This window comes from Anolis carolinensis, chromosome 2, assembly GCF_035594765.1.
Source record: "Anolis carolinensis isolate JA03-04 chromosome 2, rAnoCar3.1.pri, whole genome shotgun sequence".
NCBI classification, from domain to species: Eukaryota; Metazoa; Chordata; class Lepidosauria; order Squamata; family Dactyloidae; genus Anolis; species Anolis carolinensis.
This window is the reverse complement of record NC_085842.1, coordinates 236,516,346-236,537,830: the sequence shown is the minus strand read 5'-3', so window position 1 is coordinate 236,537,830 and position 21,485 is coordinate 236,516,346. Positions and strand designations below refer to the sequence as shown.

Genomic DNA, 21,485 nt, shown 5'->3' with positions numbered 1-21,485 from the left:
GAAATACTCCAAAATCCAAAACTGTTTGCATAGGTGGCTAAGATAGTGACACCTTTGTTTTCTGATGGTTCAATGTAAACAAACTTTGTTTCATGGGCAAAGTTATTAAAATATTGTATAAAATTACCTTTGGGCTATGTGTATAATGTGTATAAGAAAAGTAAATCAATTCTGTGTTTATACTTGGGTTTCATCTCCAAGATGTCTCATTATGTACATATATGTAAATACAGATCTGAAAAAATCTGAAATCCAAAACATTTCTGGTCCCAAGCATGCTGGAAAAAAAATACTCAACCTGTACCTGTTTTAACTTGATAAGGAACCTTAAATCCAGACTGAGGAAAAGGTAGAAAATTAAAATAGTGATTATCATAATAATAACTTTGAATCACAAAAAAAGTTTATAAACTGAAGGGAGGTTGGGGAAGAGTATCAAAACATATATTTCAGTGTATCAGACAGCACTGTTCATGGGATACATCCTGTTCAGAGTTATGATGAAAATATTTTCAAGACATAAAGTACAGATCTGACCTTGCTACAACCCAGTTCCTGCATTAAAAAGGGAGGTTCCAAATAGGAGTGTGGTGTCTTGGTTTTGTCAATGTATAAATATGCAAATGTACAGTAATCAGCAAATATAAACATATATATATATATACACACACACACACATCTGCATATGCACACAATAATCAGTGATGCATTTTAGACTGTGCCAGCAGGGTATAAAAGTTTGAGTGTTGGACTAGGACAGGGTTCAAATCGCTGCTCAGCCATGGAAACCCAATCAGGGGGCTTCCAGACATTGCCAAAACACGCTTCAGCATGAGTTCCTGTCCTCACTCCCCTGGTCAAATTCCGGGTTTTCCCGGGTGAGGGGGGTTGACTATTTGCCATCTCAAGACAAATCAGGATAGCATGAAGCCACCTCCAAACCCCAAATTTAGCCCCAAAAACTTACTTACAAGGTCACCATAAAGATTCTTGCATCCTCCAGATGCAAGGAATAACTCCTGATGAGATAGGAAGGGTGAGTAGAAAAATCCTTCCTCACCTCCCCCCCTTCTTGCACGTCATTTTTTCATGCCAGGAGGATGCGAGAACCTTTATGCCTTTATGGCAGCCACTGATTTTGAAGATTTTTAAAGAGTTTTATAAACAACATTTTAAAAAACTACAAGAGCTATCTCCTTGAATTTCTATTTTCCATGATAACAACATCACCAGAGTATCATTCCCTCAGTTTCAAAAAGATTTGCACATCCATTGATTTTTAGGGAATTTTAACCAACATAAACTTAACAGTACTATTTCACTGAAAGATCCCCAGGGCCATCCAGTCCAACCCCCTTCTGCCAGGTAGGAAAAACACAGTCAAAGCTCCTTCAACGGATGCTCATCCAGCCTTTGAAATAAGGTTTTCTGGATGAATGGCTCAAGTACTTTGCATTGTATAGTTTTAAATTTATTTATTGTATATTGTTAATCTGTTTAACTGTTTTAATTGTTCAAGTTTTAATCTTTTGTATTGTATATTGGCATCGAATTCTGCCAGATTGTGAGCCGCCTTGAGTCCCCTCGGGTGAGAAGAGCGGGATAGAAATGATGGAAATAATAAATAAATAAATAATAGGAAGCCTACTAGGTAAACTTTGGAGTTAGGGCCTCTCAACTTTAAATACCTCACAGGATTTATTCGACTCCCAACAATCCCCTTTTATCTTGAAATCCCTTTAGAGCAGGGAGGACGCTGTTGTTGTTTCCAACAGCTCAAAACTTTAATTTCTCTATATTTCTCAAGAGGAGGAAATATGAGGAGGTGGGAAGCAGCATGGCACTGCAGAGCCCCTCCCTATCACCTGCAGAGTCCCAAGGACTACACAAAGCACAGTTTGAGAACCCCTGCTTTAGAGAATGTACACCAACAGTTTCAGGGAGGAATTCTGGGAAATGTAGTTCGGAAAGGCAAGGAACCATGTGCCAGAGTATTAAAAAAGGCCGTCCCTTTTCTCGCTTCAGAATACCGGGACTGGCCATGTTAGAGCCTCAGTGTTATGAGTGTGGTCTCTGCCTGTCTCGCCCTGGGCCATCCATGGGCCAGAGGGGCTTCTTCCTTGTCCGGCCATCCAGCCTTTGGGAAAAGCGCATGGCTTCCCCCTCAACTCTGGGCCTCGCCATCCTCCTTGGGACCCTTTGGGGAAACCAGCCCTTCTGGGGGAGAAGCAGTGTGTGTGACAGAGACCTGGAGCCACTTATAAAACTTACATAACTCTTCCGAAAAGTCATAGGTCAGTGTTTTGAACCTTACATTTTTTGCATGGGTGCCACCGGTGTTTAATATTATGTCATACGTATGAATCTTACAAAATAGATCTGACAAACAATACATAAACAACTTTTTGCACATCCCCTAGTAACCAATATTGCCTCAATTTATGTGTGAAATCCATTTACTAATTCTGCTTTTGAGGCGGGGAGCTTGCCTCAAAAGGCATATTCTTCAGTTATTTATTTTTACCCAGTAGTCCCTGGGAAAATAACTATAACGATTAGTACTTCATAGACACCATGTATGTCTTGGTGGCTTTCCAATGGACTACTGTAAGTGTTCACTATGTGTAGCCATCCTTCAATGTAATTTGGAAGCTTCAGCTCATGCAGAATGACAAGGACAAACCACAGATAATGTATTGTGTAACATCTGTTCTAGATCAGCACTTCTGCATGTCAGTGAACTTCAAAGTTAATTGCTGATTTTTACTTTTAATTTTTAAAGTCATACATGAATACAAGGGCTATTCAATATATGTCAAGGTACAGTATTCTCAAATAAGTGCTGCTTAAGCTCTATCCAGCAAATGAGGCCAGCATTAAAAGACTTTATGTGACCAAGGGTGTAGCTACACTGTAGAATTAATGCAGTTTGAGACCACTTTAACTGCCATGGCTTAATCATATGTGATCATAGAAAATGTAGCTTTACAAAGCCTTTAGCCTTCTCTGCCAAAAGGTGCTGGTGCCTCACCAAACTACAAATCCCAGAATTCCGTAGCATTGAGCAGTTAAAGTGGTATCGAACTTCATTAATTCTACCTTGTAGCTGTACCCCAAGTTTCATTATGCAATATTAAATCCTAGTTTGTTCACTCTCATTAACAGTCACATGGATAAAGAAAACAAGGCTGCACATGGCTGTACTGTTGCTGTATATCAGGAGAAAATCTCTGCAGAATGGAGCTACAGTTTCCATAGGTTCCTCCGACCCGACATCCCCACAATCTAGGATCTTATGCAATGAGGGGACTCTTCTAAATGAACAGTGAAGAAGGACAGGAACATTATGGTGGAGGAAACTTTTATCCTCTGAGCTTTTAAGTGCAGCTGTGTTATCACAGAACAGTGTCATACATTATTACCCAACTCTACTCACATTTTTAAAACTATGGCCTACATTTTTGAGAGAGTTAGAAATGCTTCAGCCTTCTGAAATCACTGACTGGATTTAAGAATATCTTATGTTATGCTAGATTTAATCTTATGTAGGCATTCAAAGTCTTATCAGTGTGGCAGATACATGTTTAAATATGCTCGATCTGTGCCTATAATTTCTATGCCAAATAATAATACTGATAACAATACCTATACAGTGTTCCCTCACTACTTCGTGGTTCACTTTTCATGGTTTTTCAATAAACTCTAAAAGAATATTACAAATCATAAAAATTTACAATTTACAGCCTCAGGAAGAGAAGAAGGAGAGAAAAGGGAGCCAAGGGAGAGAAAAGGAGCCCAAGCGGCAATGGGAGGAGAAGGAGGTGATTTATCAACACACGATTGGTTGATAAAGACTTAAAATAGTGTATAACTACTAAAATAATGTTTAAATAATAAAAAATAGTGTCCCTACTTCGCAGATTTTCACTTATTGTGAGTGGTCCAAGAACGTATCCCCCGCAATAAGTGAGGGAACACTGTACAGCAGTCTGCTTAGATATACAATGGGTCCTTGGTGGCCATTGAGGTTCTTGAACATCTCATGGATATCAACATTCCACAATATCCAAATGGTGTGGTAAAAATGTTCCTTATATAAAATGAGAAAAGCAAGCTTTGCTTTTGAGTTTTGGGTTTGTTTGTTTTTTCAAGAAGTGGATAGTTCAATCCATTGTCTGTGGATGTGGAGGGCTGACTGTACAGATTCCCTCAGCTGAATAAAGGGAAGGTGCAAAATTCATTAAGGGATACAAAAGAATATGAACTTGAATCGTACCTTGATCAACAAAAAAAAACCCCAACAATTCTGACAAGGTTTTTCAATACTTATACATGAACCTGAATCCTGTCTAGACAAGAATGGCAAGTTAACACTTATATAAATCCCACTGTATCAGTGAGCTTGCTCTAATGTGGGAAGCAAGAAAATTCAGCCTACCATGTATACAACAGATTTTTAAAATGCTATTCTTAATGGCATGACTTTTGAAACACACAAAACACATGAACGATGGCACCAGTACAACTGTTTATCTTATCCATTTATTTTATCTGTTTGTCTTATCAGTTGTAACTCAATTGCTGGTCTTATTAAAGCTGATTAGTTTGAGATAATGTACAGTAAACACTGTGGTTAATCAGTGTTTACTAAAGTCAATGGATAGCTGGAAAATGCCTCAGGGAAGTCACCGTATTGGAACCTCGTTCCTGAATCAACAGAGTGGAAATAAGTATCATTTATTTTACAAAGTAATTGGGACAGATAAAATTAAAAATCTTGGGAGGAGGGTATTATTTTATCGTTTATGAAACTTGTTTAGTTTTTATAGGAAATACTATTTTTTCCTGTCGCTCAGTTAATATCAACTCAGATTATGTTAGTTATATCTCAAAAAGTTAAAGAATATCACAAGCAATGCACTAATTTGCAATATTTTTATTAATAATAATTTCAGCCATTCCACTTATCTTCATCTATGGAATATTCACTAATACTGTAAACAATTTAATCATACCATAAAAATAATTCAGTTACTATGAAGATCATTGAAACTTAGAGCAAAAATTAGTCAACAATGACTTTCACATAAGCTTTATTTGCTATTTTCTTTCTGGGTTTTGGCATCTTCCTTTCTGTTGTCTAGGGAAGAATCCCACAAAAAGGGCTCAAATAATATATACAGTAGAGTCTCACTTATCCAACATAAACGGGCCGGCAGAACGTTGGATAAGCGAATATGTTGGATAATAAGGAAAGATTAAGAAGAAGCCTATTAAACACAAAATTAGGTTATGATTTTACAAATTAAGCACCAAAACATTATGTTATACAACAAATTTGACAGAAAAAGTAGTTCAATACGCAGTAATGCTGCGTAGTAATTACTGTATTTACGAATTTAGCACCAAAATATCACAATGTATTGAAAACATTGACTACAAAAATCCAGAACGTTGGGTAAGCGAATGTTGGATAAGTGAGACTCTACTGTACCAGTGTTTCTCAAACTCTGCTTCTCCTGGTGTTTTGGACTTCAACTCCCAGCAATCCCAGCCAGTTTACCAGCTGTTATGAATTGTGGAAGCTGAAGTCCAAAACATTTGGAGGAGCAGTTTGAGAAACACTGAAATATACAGCTGCCACATCCAAAATGTAATGTTCTCAATTGGATATCTATTATGTAAGGAGTCTGGGTGGAAAAATACACTCTCACTTCTATTCTAATTTATAAAATGGATTTGGGAACACATATTGTTCACTGATAAATCATCACATTTGACAATACCTGTTTATTAACTCAAATTCCATGAACTGACTATAATAACACCTATGGCCCTTTTAAAACCATATTGTAAGATCATTTAGTAGCAAAGGCAGAAGGATGAGGGTCTAACATAACTTACTTATCTGCTTTCACATAAATACAAATACATTTGTTTAGGGTCTAAAATATTGCTGACATACATGTATATTTGGAACCCATAATTTACAACTAACAACTTTCAATTATATTAGAGTAGAATGCAATACTGTTTCCTAACAGATATTTAACATGCATCTGCCTCTTTCTTGCTGCTCAAATATTTAGTTATTTAAATAGTTGATCACTATTTAACCACCTTTTGACTACTCAAGTGGCAATTGACCAGATGATTTTGACCACTTGCATGAGGAATGGCAGAGAAATCAACATAAAGCAGTCCTTTTGTACAGTAACAAACTCATAGCACAATTGAGAAAGGCGCTAAGATCAGAAAGTAAAAATAAAACAGAAGAACACACATCAAAATCTCTAAGCAGCTGATTTACATAATCCAATTGATTTTACAAAGACCATAACACATTTTTTCTGAAGTCCATTAATGTCTGAATTTTACTGCTGCTTGCCTGAACTGAGCAAACCTTATAACTGCATTTAATCTAAAGATTTAAAAATGCATTCTGTTATAAGATATTAACCTACTAGATATCATTCAGACTAAATTGTCATATAATAAACTTCATTGTAGTGGGCTGGTCCATGAGGTCACAAAAAGTCGGAAGCAAATGAACGAATAAACAACAACAACAACAACAACAAACTTCATTGATCTCTTGCCTATAGATGTCAAAATGTAGAATGCTAGAAGAAAAATAAAAGCCACCTATACTAGCATTGTAAATAGTGCTATCATTCTTTCCCTAGCCTGATATTGATTTCACTACTGTTGTGTAGGTTTCTACCCTAACCTAGGGCAAGGAGAATATATTTGTTTCTTATGGGAAAGAATGTCAATATCAACTATAAGACAAAATCTAGGGAACACATACATCGAACTATGTAGCATCAGAAGAATAAAAGAAATGTTTCTCTAATAGTGATAATAGCAAGGCATCTAATCAAACATAAGTTTATATGTGGGTAAGGCACTTTATTGGAACACTGTCATTTCAATTTGGGTAATACATTATGCCCCCTCATCCTAAACAATAGCCTGATCCTAATATGTTGCAGTGAAACAAAATTTGCTCTTATTTGATTTCACTCAAACTCTCACATATGCATTTTGTCAGCATCACAACTGGGGGGGGGGGGGGGGGGGACGGGACTGTTCAATGTTAGCATGTACTATATAGCTTCTACGTTAGCAGGCACGATATAGCAAACCATTCATGGGAATTGACTTTTGAAAGTGTTTATATTATTTATATTAAATCCACCAACATTTCCTATATGTTTCTTTGCACTATGTGTTGTCATAGTGAAACAATCTGAATTGTATACATAACTTGTAGCATCAAGATGCTCCTTTGCTGCACAGCACAAGCAAGAGGCAGGCCTACTTTTGCTGAAGTCTGTAACTCAGTGCCCTAGAGATAAAGAGTATCAACATGATTTTGCTCTTCAGCATACAACAGAGCATCCCTAGACATATCAGGCTGAAGACATGCATGATAATGTCTACCTCAAGACGACGTACTGCTGGCTGGGTCATGCCCTTATTTATTTTGGGTTTTTTTTTAATCTGGGCTACTCATAACTCAGTGCTGAAACCTGAAAACCAGCAAGGAAGCTCTTCCAGTATGATTTATTCTGCATCACCAGGGCAGGAATTCCACACATACCAATGTAGCAAACCAGTATAAACATCCAGACACAAAATGAATGCATTCACAAATTACATCTTATCTTTCTTTTAAATTATACTGCCTACCTTTTCCTAGAAACAGCAGAATGCAGTTCTGCTGTCTGCAAAGAGAATAGATCTTATTGTACCACTCTAAAGTTCATTCATCTATTGAATTTAACTCTTGATTAATCTGAGTCTTATAGTTTAGCTTCTTCAGTCAAGCACTTCTGCTAAAGAAAGAGTTCAACTGTATTTTCCACATACACTGCTTCTAACATTTTCATGTGGCATCAAAGAAATGTTTCTAAACTGTATTTTCAGAGAGGCACAGCAAAGGTGGCAGAACAAATTCACTAAAAGTAAATTAATGGTGGATTATCAAAATCAATTAACAGTGTTTTGTTATGCCTTAAAACATCACAGTTCAATGTGGGTACACTGGCTCTTTTTTCCTTCTTTTTCAAATGACAGGTCAAGCAGGGTTCATATTCAGTATGAGATCCAAGAGCGCTTGCTATCCTGAATCAATTAACATGGAGTGGAAACACAGAATGATGTCTCGGCAATGCTAGCCTCCTTGCTCTTGCAATCTACAAATCCACTCTCCCATACCAGGCTAATTAAATCTGAAGTAATTATCAGCTCCTTGACTACATAGGCTCTGCTATTACAAGAAATTAAAAACCCTGCTCGACCTAGAAATAAGCAATGGAAGAGCTGAGGGGGAGGGAATCCACTTTCCTACTTTATTGATGATTGATTGATTGAGTCTCTGACTGCTGGCTATAAACCTAAAAGACAGAAAATGTTGCTGATGATGTGTTGCCCTAAAATGATTGGAAGGGCGAGGGGGTCGTTACATTATATACTTATTTATTACTGTCCCAAAGAAAAATGTTCTGCTGCCTTTCCTCCACTGATTTGTATATACTTCCAGCTCAGGTCAATGCTGAACTGCCATTGAATGTTTGCCTATGTATGTAAATCCTGTAATCCACACTGAGTCCCCTAAGGGAGAAAGGCAGAATATAAATAAAGTGTATTATTATTATTATTATTATTATTATTATTATTATTATTATTAATGCTGGACTTTTCACCTCTATCCAAATTTCTAGTTATTTTGTTCTTCGTGCAGCACCTGGAATGTTTGCTGATTTGTTTTAAACTGCCCTGAGTCCCTATGGAGAAATAGGACGGGATATAAATAAATTCTTGTTGTTGTTGTTGTTGTTATTATAGCCATTTTAGGGCACATCTACACTGTAGAATGAAAGCAGTTTGGCACCAAATCTCAATGCTATGGAATCCTGGGATCTATAGTCAGGTGAGGCACCAGCAGTCTTTGGCACAGAAGGCCCAAGGCCTTGCAGAACTCCAACTCCCAGGATTCCATAGCACTGAGCAATGACAGTTCCAAGTGATGTCAACTCTGTGTAACTTGACACCACTTAAATTTCCATGGCCAAATGCTATGGAATCCTGGGATTTGTAATATGGTGAGACACCACCACTATGGAAGAGAAGGCTTGAGACCTTGGAAAGCTACAACTCCAGGAGCTCCATAGCATTGAGCCATGGCAGCTCCAAGTAGTGTCAAATCTGCGCAGTTTGACGCCACTTTACCTGCTACGGTTGAATGAAATCCTGGGAATTATACTTCTGTGAGAAGGGAAAGACCTTGTAAAAATGCCTGCCATAGATGTGGGTGAAACGTCAGGAGAATACTTCTGGAGCATGGCCACACAGCCCGGAAAACTCACAGCAACCCAGTGATTCCGGCCATGAAAGTCTTCGACAACACATTGGTGTCAGAGTGCATCTATTGTACAGCCTAGGCCAGGCATGGGCAAACCTCGGCCCTCCTGCTCTTTTGGACTTCAACTCCCACAATTCTTAAAAGCCTACAACTCCCAGAAACCCCAGCCAGTTTACCAGCTGTAAGGATTTCTGGGAGTTGAAGGCCAAAACATCTGGGGACCCAGAGGTTGAGAACCACTGCTATAGAACCTGTTTTGTTCATAACTTGGGGACTGCTTGCATCTGGTTTAAGATAACAATTCCATTTTCTGTGCACATCTTCTAAAGAAAATGGTTCCTTATAATTTTAAAAGCTGAGTTGCCTCATACAGTCAATTTGGGGTTTCTAGGAGCCCTGGTGGCGAAGTATGTTAAAGCACTGAGCTGCTGAACTTTGCAAACCAAAAGGTCACAGGTTCAAATCCCGGGAGCGGAGTGAGCGCCCGCTGTTAGCTCCAGCTTCTGCCAACCTAGCAGTTCGAAAACATGACAATGTGAGTAGATCAATAGGTACCACTCCGGCGGGAAGGTAACTGAGCTCCATGCAGTCATGCCAGCCACATGACCTTGGAAGTGTCTACAGACAACGCCGGCTCTTTGGCTTATAAATGGAGATGAGCACCAACCCCAGAGTCAGACATGACTGGACTTAACGTCAGGGGAAACCTTTACCTTTACCTAGGAGTTGAAGACCAAAATATCTGGGGACATACAGATTGAGAATCACTGCCCGGGTAAGCTGTTAGGAATTGTGGGAGGTGAAGTCCAAAACACCTGGAGGGCTGAAGTTTGCCCATGCCTGGCCTAGATGCAACCTTATATAGGGAATTCCAGAGAGGAAGGCATGCCAGACTCCACTGGTCCAGGAAGGATGCTCTGTCTCATGTGACTCAACTGCTCAGGAAACAGAGGCACATCCCACTTCCTCCCGCAGCCCCCCAACTTCTTTCCCATGTCAAGCCTTTGCAGGGTGAGAGGACAGAGAAAGGGACCCCAATGGGCTCAGGAGAGTGAGATCCTGAGGGCCCTTCCAGACAGCCCTATATCCCAGAATATCAAGGCAGAAAATCCGACATTATCTGAGTGTGGATTTAGTTCAAAGCGCATACTGTGGGATTTTCTGCCTTGATATTGTGGGATATAGGGTTGTGTGGAAGGGCCCTGAGGCACAAAAAGGGGCCACGCCGGTTATTGTGTTCCCATTTCGACCACACACAGAAAGAAACACCCCGACCCCTTCCCCAGCCGAGAGGAATCGCTTTTGTTGACATCCCAAACCCCTCCTACCCGAGGCCGGCGCTGAAGCAGAACCGACCCGCATCCCGCCAGGCTCCTCCAGCGGCCAAGAGAGTGGCCCCCGGTTAACCCCTCCTCCTCCTCCCCCCTCCTCCCAGCATCCCCCTTCAAGGACCTCCTTTCTCCTTCCCTCATGTCCGACTGCTGGAACTTCGCCAGTCCAACCAGCTCCAGAAGCAACAGGCGGCCTGCCCTTTCCCTCTCCAGCCGGCCACTGCGCTTTCCTCCTCCTCGTCCTCTTCTCCCTCCTCCTCTTCCTCTCCCTCCTTTCCCCTCATAGGATACAGCAACCAATGCAAGACCCGGCCTTGCCTTTTCCCAGAGAGCGCCCACCCACCCTCTCTTCCTTCTCTGAAGACAAAAAGAGAGGCTGGCCAACAGCAGCAAGCCCTCCTCGACCCATCTCCAAATGGAAAGGCATACTTCTCTGCGCCTCTTGGGAGCTCTGCAAAAAGGAGCCAAGCCGCCTCCACGACGCCCCCTCCTCAGGAAAGGGAAACAGGAGCCGAGGAAGCCCGGGAATGGCTCGCTCCGACGCCTCCCGGCAGGAACAAAAGACAGAGCCGGGATGTTGGCGCAGCTTCCAAGCGAGAGAGAGAGACACATTTGCACAATGTATCACACGACACATTTCGCTTACCCGGCCGGGTCTGCTTCTCCAGAGCTGTCCCCCTTCCCTCCCCAAGTTCAGGGTTATTTTCGTGCTCGGCCCTCAGCTGCTTCTCCAAGAGATGACCCCCCCCCCCAACACACACACACACACACACACACACACACTCTTCCGCCCTACAACTTCATCTCATGGCTATTGTTTTGTTCAGCCCTGGGTTTTTTCTTTTTGAGTCAAGACTTAAAGGGGAGCCTTTTCCATTCCCCTCAGCTTCCTTTCCCTCCTGAAGTAACGGGGGATAAACACACAGCCAGCCATGAAACTTAATCCCGCCCGGCCATGGAGCGGCCGGAGGTCCAGCCTCTTCGTTACACACACACACACACAAAGCCCCGTCGCCTCCCCTCCTTTCCCTCCAAGGCTTTGCGAGGAAGGAACCATGACAACAGCAGCGACAGCCACAACAGGAGGGGCTCCGAAGGTGCCCTGCGAAAAGCGCGATTCTGTTCTGCCAAGGCTGTCCTAGATTCTGTTTTTAAACCCAGGCAGGAGAAGGAAAGAAGGAGGGAGAGAGAAAGGCAGGAGGAGAAGGGACAGGAAAAGAGTGGGCTGAGTCCTCTTCCAGGGTTTCTTTGAGCTTTGCTCTTTTTGTGGGGAAAGAAGTTGTCTGGAATCCCATTCATCTGGTCATTTCTGTGGCCCCTTTTTGTCACCATGCCCTACATGCAACTCTTTGTTCCCTGCTTTCCACAAAGCAAGTAATTGGCATGTATTTTCCAGGTTAAAAGCTTAGAACAAAGGATTCCCCCAGGCAGGAATAATAATAATAATAATAATAATAATAATAATAATAATAATAATAATAATAATAATAATCCTCAAAGCACAGCAGACAAAAAATCAGTACAAGAAAACCGCACTACAAACTAGAGCTGACACCTGGCACAACAAAACATTGCATGGAAAGTTCCTTGACAAAATTGAAGGAAAAGCTGATAAGGAGAAGACCTGGCTATGGCTCACAAATGGGACCCTGAAGAAGAAGACAGAAGGCCTGATCCTTGCAGCCCAGGAGCAAGCCATCAGAACAAATGCAATTAAGGCCAAGATCGAAAAATCAGCTGATGACCCAATATGCAGACTGTGCAAGGAAACCGAGGAAACCATTGATCATATCCTCAGCTGCTGTAAGAAAATCGCACAGACATACTACAAACAGAGGCACAACTATGTGGCCCAAATGATTCATTGGAACTTATGCCTCAAGTACCACCTCCAGCAGTAAAAAACTGGTGGGATCACAAACCTGCAAAAGTATTGGAAAATGAGCACACAGAGATACTGACAAAGTTCTGGAACCCAACACACCAGACATCACAGTTGTGGAAAAGAAAAAGGTTTGGATCATTGATGTCGCCATACCAGGTGACAGTTGAATTGACGAAAAACAACAGGAAAAACTCAGCCGCTATCAGAACCTCAAGATTGAACTGCAAAGACTCTGGCAGAAACCAGTACAGGTGGTCCCGGTGGTGATGGGCACACTGGGTGCCATGCCAAAAGATCTCAGCCGGCATTTGGAAACAATAAACATTGACAAAATTACGATCTGCCAACTGCAAAAAGCCACCCTACTGGGATCTGCGCGCATCATCCGAAAATACATCACACAGTCCTAGACACTTGGGAAGTGTTCGACTTGTGATTTTGTTTGCTGTGTCATAAAATAAAATAATAATAATAGCTTTATTTTTATACCTGGCCTCCATCTCCCCGAAAGGACTCGGAAGCTTGCAAGGCCATTAATACGAATCAAGGTAATTAATTACAACATTCACACTGGCCTCCAACAAACAAGAGTTCTTTCTCCCACCCTGGACCTTCCACAGATATATAAACCTCCCTTGCTTAATGTGTTGCTGAAGGCTTTCATGGCCGGAATCATGAGGTTTTTATGTGTTTTCAGGGCTGTATGGCCATGTTCCAGAAGCATTCTCTCCTGACGTTTCGCCCACATCTGGCAGGCATCCTCAGAGGTTGTGAGGTACAGTAGAGCCTCACTTATCCAACAGAAACGGGCCGGCATGTAAGGTTTCTCAGTTCCAGCTGTGTTGCTGTGGGTTAGTCTTCTTCGGAAGAATACACCAAGACACACAATGAGTGAAGATACCATACGGCTTTATTGTTCGGAATACAAGAGTCTACTCTACTGCCCATCTATATAGGCCCTAGCTACGGTGTTATGAACCATTCTTAGAGTCCTGGCGCCTGGAGGTTGCCCATTCTCACAATCCAGAGTCCCTTTACCCCCACCTCAGGGCAATTGAGTTTTATTTATTTATTTATTTATTTATTACAATATTTATATCCTGCCCTTCTCACCCAACAGGGGACTCAGGGCGGCTTACAATAAAACGCATATATAAAAATTATACAGTACAATATAAATCAGTTAAAAAAATTATTATTAACTTACATCAGTATTCATAAAACACATTATAAAATACAAGTAAGCGTGTTCAGTTCAAAAAACTGGGTCTGTCAATTGAGTTCCAGCGTACATGATAATAATTAACGCTGCCAATTATTATTCAATAGCCTGGCTAGTTCATATGTCCTGTCCTCCCTTTTGGCCCATGGCCATGTGTTCTGTGCAGCACTCTGTGTCCGGAGATGGCATGAGATGGGGATCATGACACGGCGGACCGTTGGATAAGCGAAAATGTTGGATTATAAGGAGGGATTAAGCAAAAGCCTATTAAACATCAAATTACCTTATGATTTTACAAATTAAGCACCAAAACATCATGTTTTACAACAAATCAAAAGAAAAAGCAGTCCAAAACATGGTAATGTTATGTAGTAATTACTATATTTATGAATTTAGCACCAAAACATTGCAATATATTGAAAACATAAAATGAACTTACAGTAGCAACATTGTTTGAAATTAAATCCATAAAAAGTTAAATCCTTGCTGCCTAGAGAAAAAACTGTGGATCGGGGTGGGAGGCAAACTGGGTTGGATAATCCAGAACATTGGATAAGCGAATGTTGGATAAGTGAGACTCTCCCACCCTGGACCTTCCACAGACATATAAACTCTCCTTGCTTAGTTTTTTCCAATATACCTCACAACCTCTGATGTGGGCAAAACGTCAGGAGAGAATGCTTCTGGAACATGGCCATATAGCCCGGAAAATGCACAATAACCCAAAAGCTGGTTTGTTTGTGCCAGCCTTCAAGGAATACAATTGTGCCACTTAGGATGCAGCTGCTGATTGCACTCCTCTTAATGGCTTGTTTTCTCTTTCAATTTCTTCCAGCCTGTTTTGAGCCATCTCACAGGAATCCTATCCAAAGCCAGGGTCTGGCCCAAGTCATCAGTCCCAATGGAGGCCTTAGCCAAAAAATCAGAAGAGTCAGAAAGGCCACTATGAAAGAACAGTCTGCCAGTCTGCTACCAAGCACAATTATAGCTTTGGCCTAAAGATCCCTAAATGGTTCCGGTCCAGCTTACCTATCTGGACGCATCTCCCTTTATGAGCCAGTTAGAGGATTAAAATCAGCCAGGGAAGTCCTGCTCTCAGTCCTGCTACTGTTGCAGGGGACGAGAGACAAGGCCTTCTCAATAATGGCCCCTCGGCTGTGGGACTCCCTCCCCAATGAGATCAGATCGACCCCCTCCCTCCTAGCATTTAGGAAACATGTCAAGACCTAGTTATTCAAGCAGGCATTCGGTGATTGAAAGAAATATGGAAAGCCACCCAGAATTGATGCAATACCGGTAGCTAAAATGTTTTATGTTGTGTCTGTGATTGCCATCACAGTTTTATAGTTTTAATGGTTTTTATTCTATTGTTATATATTGTTTGATATTTGATGTTTACATATGTGAGGCATTGAATTTTATCATTGATTATGCTGTGAACTGCTTTGAGTCGCCCCAGGGGTGAGAAAAGTGGTATATAAATTAAATAGATAAATAAATAAACAAGATTTTCAAATGTAAAGATATACAATTAAATGTCAAAATTTGGATTCATTCAGGTGATCAGTAGATATAACTGTTTTTAATGTTTGTATATATTTATAGTTATTTTATGTCCCGGCATGGAATGTTTGCTATATATATGTTGTGCTCCGCCCTGAGCTCTCTTTGGGGTAAGAAGGGTGGAATATAAATGTTTTAAATAAATAAATAAATAAATAAATAAGGCTTAAAGGTAAACCTTAAAAACTGTGACATAGATGCCAAGAACTGGGAGGCCCTGGCCCTCGAGCATTCTAAATTATGATTGTGTTTCAATGTCTGTTGATGCTGGGCTTGTCCCCATGTAAGCCGCCCCGAGTCCCCTTGGGGAGATGGGAGTGGGATATAAAAATAAAGTTGTTATTATTATTATTATTTTATTATGACACAGCAAACAAGATAGATATGCTGGATTTCATATCACAAAATCACAAGTCGAACACTTCCCAAGTGTCTAGGACTGTGTGATGTATTTTCGGATGATGCGCGCAGATCCCAGCAGGGTGGCCTTTTGCAGCTGGCAGATCGTAATTTTGTCAATGTCTATTGTTTCCAAATGCCGGCTGAGATCTTTTGGCACGGCACCCAATTGCCCATCACCACCGGGACCACCTGCACTGGTTTCTGCCAGAGTCTTTGAAGTTCAATCTTGAGGTCCTGATAGCGGCTGAGTTTTTCCTGTTGTTTTTCATCAATGCGACTGTCACCTTGGATGGCAACATCAATGATCCAAACCTTTTTCTTTTCCACAACTGTGATGTCTGGTGTGTTGTGTTCCAGAACTTTGTCAGTCTGGATTCGGAAGTCCCACAGTATCTTTGCGTGCTAATTTTCCAATACTTTTGCAGGTTTGTGATCCCACCAGTTCTTTGCTGCTGGGAGGTGGTACTTGAGGCATAAGTTCCAATGAATCATTTGGGCCACATAGTTGTGCCTCTGTTTGTAGCCTGTCTGTGCGATTTTCTTACAGCAGCTGAGGATATGATCAATGGTTTCGTCGGTTTCCTTGCACAGTCTGCATTATTATTATTATTATTATTATTATTATTATTATTATTATTATTATTATGTTGTATGACACAGCAAACAAGATAGATATGCTGGATTTCGTTTCACAAAACCACAAGTCGAACACTTCCCAAGTGTCTAGGACTGTGTGATGTATTTTCGGATGACGCGTGCAGATCCCAGCAGGGTGGCCTTTTGCAGTTGGCAGATCGTAATTTTGTCAATGTCTATTGTTTCCAAATGCCGGCTGAGATCTTTTGGCACGGCACCCAGTGTGCCCATCACCGCCGGGACCACCTGCACTGGTTTCTGCCAGAGTCTTTGAAGTTCAATCTTGAGGTCCTGATAGCGTCTGAGTTTTTCCTGTTGTTTTTCATCAATGCGACTGTCACCTTGGATGGCAACATCAATGATCCAAACCTTGTTCTTTTCCACAACTGTGATGTCTGGTGTGTTGTGTTCCAGAACTTTGTCAGTCTGGATTCGGAAGTCCCACAGTATCTTTGCGTGTTCATTTTCCACAACCTTTGCTGGTTTGTGATCCCACCAGTTCTTTGCTGCTGGCAGGTGGTACTTGAGGCATAAGTTCCAATGGATCATTTGGGCCACACAATTGTGCCTCTGTTTGTAGTCTGTCTGTGCAATTTTCTTACAGCAGCTGAGGGTATGATCAATGGTTTTGTCAGCTTCCTTGCACAGTCTGCATTTTGGGTCATCAGCTGATTTTTCAATCTTGGCCTTAATTGCATTTGTTCTGATGGCTTGCTCCTGGGCTGCAAGGATCAGGCCTTCTGTCTCCTTCTTCAGGGTCCCATTCGTGAGCCAGAGCCAGGTCTTCTCCTTATCAGCTTTTCCTTCAATTTTGTCAAGGAACTTTCCATGCAGTGTTTTGTTGTGCCAGCTGTCAGCTCTAGTTTGTAGTGCAGTTTTCTTGTACTGGGTTTTTGTCTGTTGTGTTTTGAGGAGTTTCTGATTTTTGACTTCAATCAAAGCAGGTTCTTCACTTTGCTTTACATATTCTGCCAGGGCATGTTCTTCTTCTTTGACTGCTTCTTTTACTTGTAAGAGTCCTCTGCCCCCTGATCTTCTAGGCAGATAGAGCCGGTCAACATCACTGCGAGGGTGCAGTGAATGATGAATTGTCATGAGTTTTCTTGTTTTTCTGTCCAAATTGTCCAGTTCCGCCTGTGTCCAATTTATAATGCCAGCAGTATATCTCATGACAGGTATGGCCCAGGTGTTTATGGCCTTGATGGTGTTGCCTCCATTGAGCTTGCTTTTGAGAATTTTCTGACCCTTTGTGTGTATTCTTTGCTGACCACAGTTTTCACATGTTCATGCTTGATGTTGTCCAGCTGTAATATGCCCAGATATTTATAGGCCTCTGGCTGGTGACACTTTATTGTTTGGCCATTGGGCATATTTATGCCATCATTTTCAATGATTTTTCCCTTCTTCAATGCCACTGTCAAACATTTGTCCAAACCAAACTCCATGTTGATATCAGTGCTAAAAATTCGGACAGTGTTGGTCAGAGACTGGATTTCAGTTTGCGTTTTCCCATATAGCTTCAGGTCATCCATGTACATCAAATGTGAAATTTTGTGAGAATTCTTAGATGTTTGGTAGCCGAGATTTGTTTTTTGTAAGATTGTTGACAGAGGGATCATGGCAATAATGAAAAGCAGAGGGGACAATGAATCTCCCTGGAAAATTCCTCTTCTGATGTTGACAAGTCCATAGCTTTCATTTCCAACAAACAGTTCAGTTTTCCAGTGCTCCATCATGTTTTCAATGAAGGTGCCAACGTTTTTACTAATCCCGATGGCGTCCAGGCACTTGATGATCCAGCTGTGTGGGAGTGAGTCAAAGGCCTTTTTGTAGTCAATCCACGTCATGTGAAGATTAGCTTTTCGGCTCTTACAGTTCTCCAGAATCATTTTGTCAATCAATAACTGGTCTTTTGTGCCCCTGCTTTTCCGTTTGTTGCCTTTCTGTTCATCCGGCAAGATGTTTTTTTCTTCAAGATAGTCTTGAATTCTGTCAGCTATGTTGCCAGTCAGTAGTTTAAACAAAGTGGGCAGACACGTTATTGGCCTGTAGTTTCCTGGTGCTACTCCTTTTGTTGGATCCTTTTGTATCAGGTATGTTCTTCCAGTTGTTAGCCATTCACTGATACTATTATTCACTGATACTATTATTATTATTCACTGATATTATTATTATTATTATTATTATTATTATTATTATTATTAACTGGAAGTCTGCTATTGCCAACAGTGCTGTGGAATTCAAAGAGGCACAAATGGAGAGCAAAAGGGAGAAACGTGTCAAGAAGATGGCATGTCAAGCCAACCCTTGTCAGGACCACCTTCCATCTGGAAATCAATGTCCTCACTGCGAAAGAACATGCAGATCAAGGATAAGTCTCTACCACCAAGACCCTACACTTGAAAGACAAACATACTCGGCCATGAGTGATAGCCTATGATGAGTACTATACTATGAAAAAATCCTTAATTTGAAACCCATATCCATGGCTTTAGAGGGGGAATTGATTTCTCTAGGAATTTGCTAGGCCCTCCAGGCAATTCTAAGGTTTGCTTATGGCCAGAGGAATGAGTAAGATACCTTATCTCCCTCTTCTCATATTAATCAATGACAAGTTAGTTTGAGCTAAGGGACAATTGTAGAAGGAGCCATATGAACCTTTTTTGAAGCAAGAAACACAGTCTTGAGAACTTCTTCAAAGGCACGTATTCTTCTGCTTTCCATGTCCTCCATGTTCTATATCCCCTACATCTCATGCACAACTGTTGTTCAATGGAGCAGAGCCACTGACATTTTCTTTAAGATGTTCACTATTGCCTTCTGATCGGAATCATAAATAATACTGTATGGACTGAATCTTCAATTCCATGTATGCTCTGAGGCAGGGATGAAAAATGAGTGGTCTTCCAGATGTTCTTATCTATGACCATGGGCTATGCTGTTTAGGGGTGGTATGAGTTGCAATCTGATAGCCCAGATTTTCCTTGTCCCTGTAAGAAGGAGAAGACAATCAAGAAATGGTGGTTACACATCTAGTTCCCAGTTTTTCAGTATTTACAACCATACCTAGCCTACTGACTAGACTAGCAAGTGGTATAAGCACATGACGTGACAAAAGTTTGTTCAAGTGGTTTGGTGCTATGTGAACCTGTATAATCAAAATAGATAATTTCAGAACAGAATTGAAAGTTTGCATGTAATGGCAGCCATTTCAATGATTTCGTAGGTCTTACGAACTCAAGAGAAAAGTAAGTTAGTTGTTTTCCAACACCTTGTTTACTACTGAGAAAAGTTAGAATTCAGAACTTCTCTGTTTGGGATGCATTCCATTTTTTGGATTATTGTACTGGCAAGTACAGCACATTAGTTTCACTTACTGGAGCAGCTATTTTGGCATGAGTATTGCATAGATTTGCATTTTTAAGAATTTTTTAGGAACACAGTTTCCCCTGGATACATAACTCCATAACTCTTAATTTTCTGCTGGAGGTTACACATGTGCCTGGGGTTTTTAAAGAAAGAAATGTAGCAGCCCTTAAGGTAGAGCAAAAAAAAATCATTAAAGGGATGTTAATTATTTATAATTGCAAAACAAAATAACGAGAAATTGCACGAAAATAAAGGATAAATTCTTTACACACAAACACGATTGTTTAAAACCACAGGCCTTGCCCTTGGCAGAGTAGTGCATCCAAATAAGTGACAAAGCCCATTAACATTATCATAGATCATCCAGACACAAAATACCTAAAAGGAATGTCTGGTTTGGCCAGATTAAGTCTACTTTAAAAAAGTTCAGCCTTCCCAAGGTGACCACAGATTTGACATGCTCCATTTGCAGACTGCTGAATGCAAAGATGTTTCTGGTGAAAGAACTTAGGGCAGGGGGCATGCTTCAGGTGGAACATGTGACTTGATAAGGGTCAGCAATACACATCTTCCTAAATTCAGAGTTGCACTCCTGACCACCACTTTAGACTATGAAATAGATGGAGCTTGGATGAGGAAGCTATCAGACTAAAAGATCCAAATGATGTCCTCACATGAACAAATGAATATACAGGACATATCTGCGATGGATGCAGATTGGGAGATGGAAGAGTAGGGAGTGAAATAATAAAGTAAAAATGTAAGATTTTCTGATATTTAATTTAAATATCAAAAACAAACCTAACATGTAAATAAGAATTTATAAGTTTCCATGTAACCCCTCCTTCCCTGGCTTATATGTGGAAAGACATATTAAATGAACATTTAGGAATATGGCCAGACACTAGATTCTGCTCCTTCAAGAACATTGATAAATGAACCAGAAACCTAGGGCTGCACCCAAACACCTGCATGGCAGATTTTGGAAAGTAACTTTTGACCACAACTTTCATATTTCCAGAGGGATTCCGGGAATTATAGTAACAAAATATAAATATATAGTTGATGTCTACACTGGGTCCTTGGTATCTGCTGGCTTTTGGTCCATGAATCCCTGTGGATAACAAATATAATGATATAATAAAACTTTATTTATATATCGCCCTATCTCCCGGATGGGACTCAGGGCAGTTTACAGTCATAAAAGCAAACACAAACATTACATAACAACATAATACACATTATTAAACAAGTAAAATAATACAATTATAACAATAAATCACACTTACATGACCAGATCAAGGGGACGGGAACCATAAAACTTTGTAGAGGCTCAAGCTCCATTATAAAATAGTATCCCTTGTATAAAATGGAAAAATTAGCTTTACTTTTTGGATTTTTAGAAATATTCTGAAGCCATGGATTGTTGAATCTATGGATGATTGAATTTTTTGCCCATGTATAGATCAAGACCATTGTATTGCCTCCTATGGATTATAGCTAGTGATGGGCTTTTAGGGGGCCTTTCCCTAAATTACAACCCTACATTTTTTTGGTCCTATTAAACAGTTGCTCTATTCTAGATACCGGTAGAGGGGGAAAGAACATACAGTTCTTTGCGGCCATTTTGGGGAGAAGCTCTAATGGCCATTTGCTCTTCTATTATACATTCAATGACAGAAGTTTGCCTCTTACCCAAGTCCAACT

General features: G+C 40.6%; 1 protein-coding gene across 22 annotated transcripts in view; it reads right to left on the bottom strand.

Annotated features, from left to right (window-relative positions):
• mpdz (multiple PDZ domain crumbs cell polarity complex component) overlaps positions 1 to 11,735 on the bottom strand; it is a 134,522-nt gene extending 122,787 nt beyond the window's left edge. For 18 of the 22 annotated variants that reach the window (XM_008103127.3, XM_008103133.3, XM_062971919.1 and 15 more), the window contains exon 1: positions 10,823 to 10,977. The gene's annotated coding sequence lies outside the window, so the exon portion shown is untranslated. Of the gene's footprint in view, positions 1 to 10,698; positions 10,802 to 10,822; positions 10,979 to 11,130; positions 11,280 to 11,347 lie in introns of those variants that run through there. The other 4 variants (XM_008103128.3, XM_008103131.3, XM_062971926.1 and 1 more) reach the window with 4 other exon arrangements.
• Between the last annotated feature and the right edge of the window lie 9,750 nt (positions 11,736 to 21,485).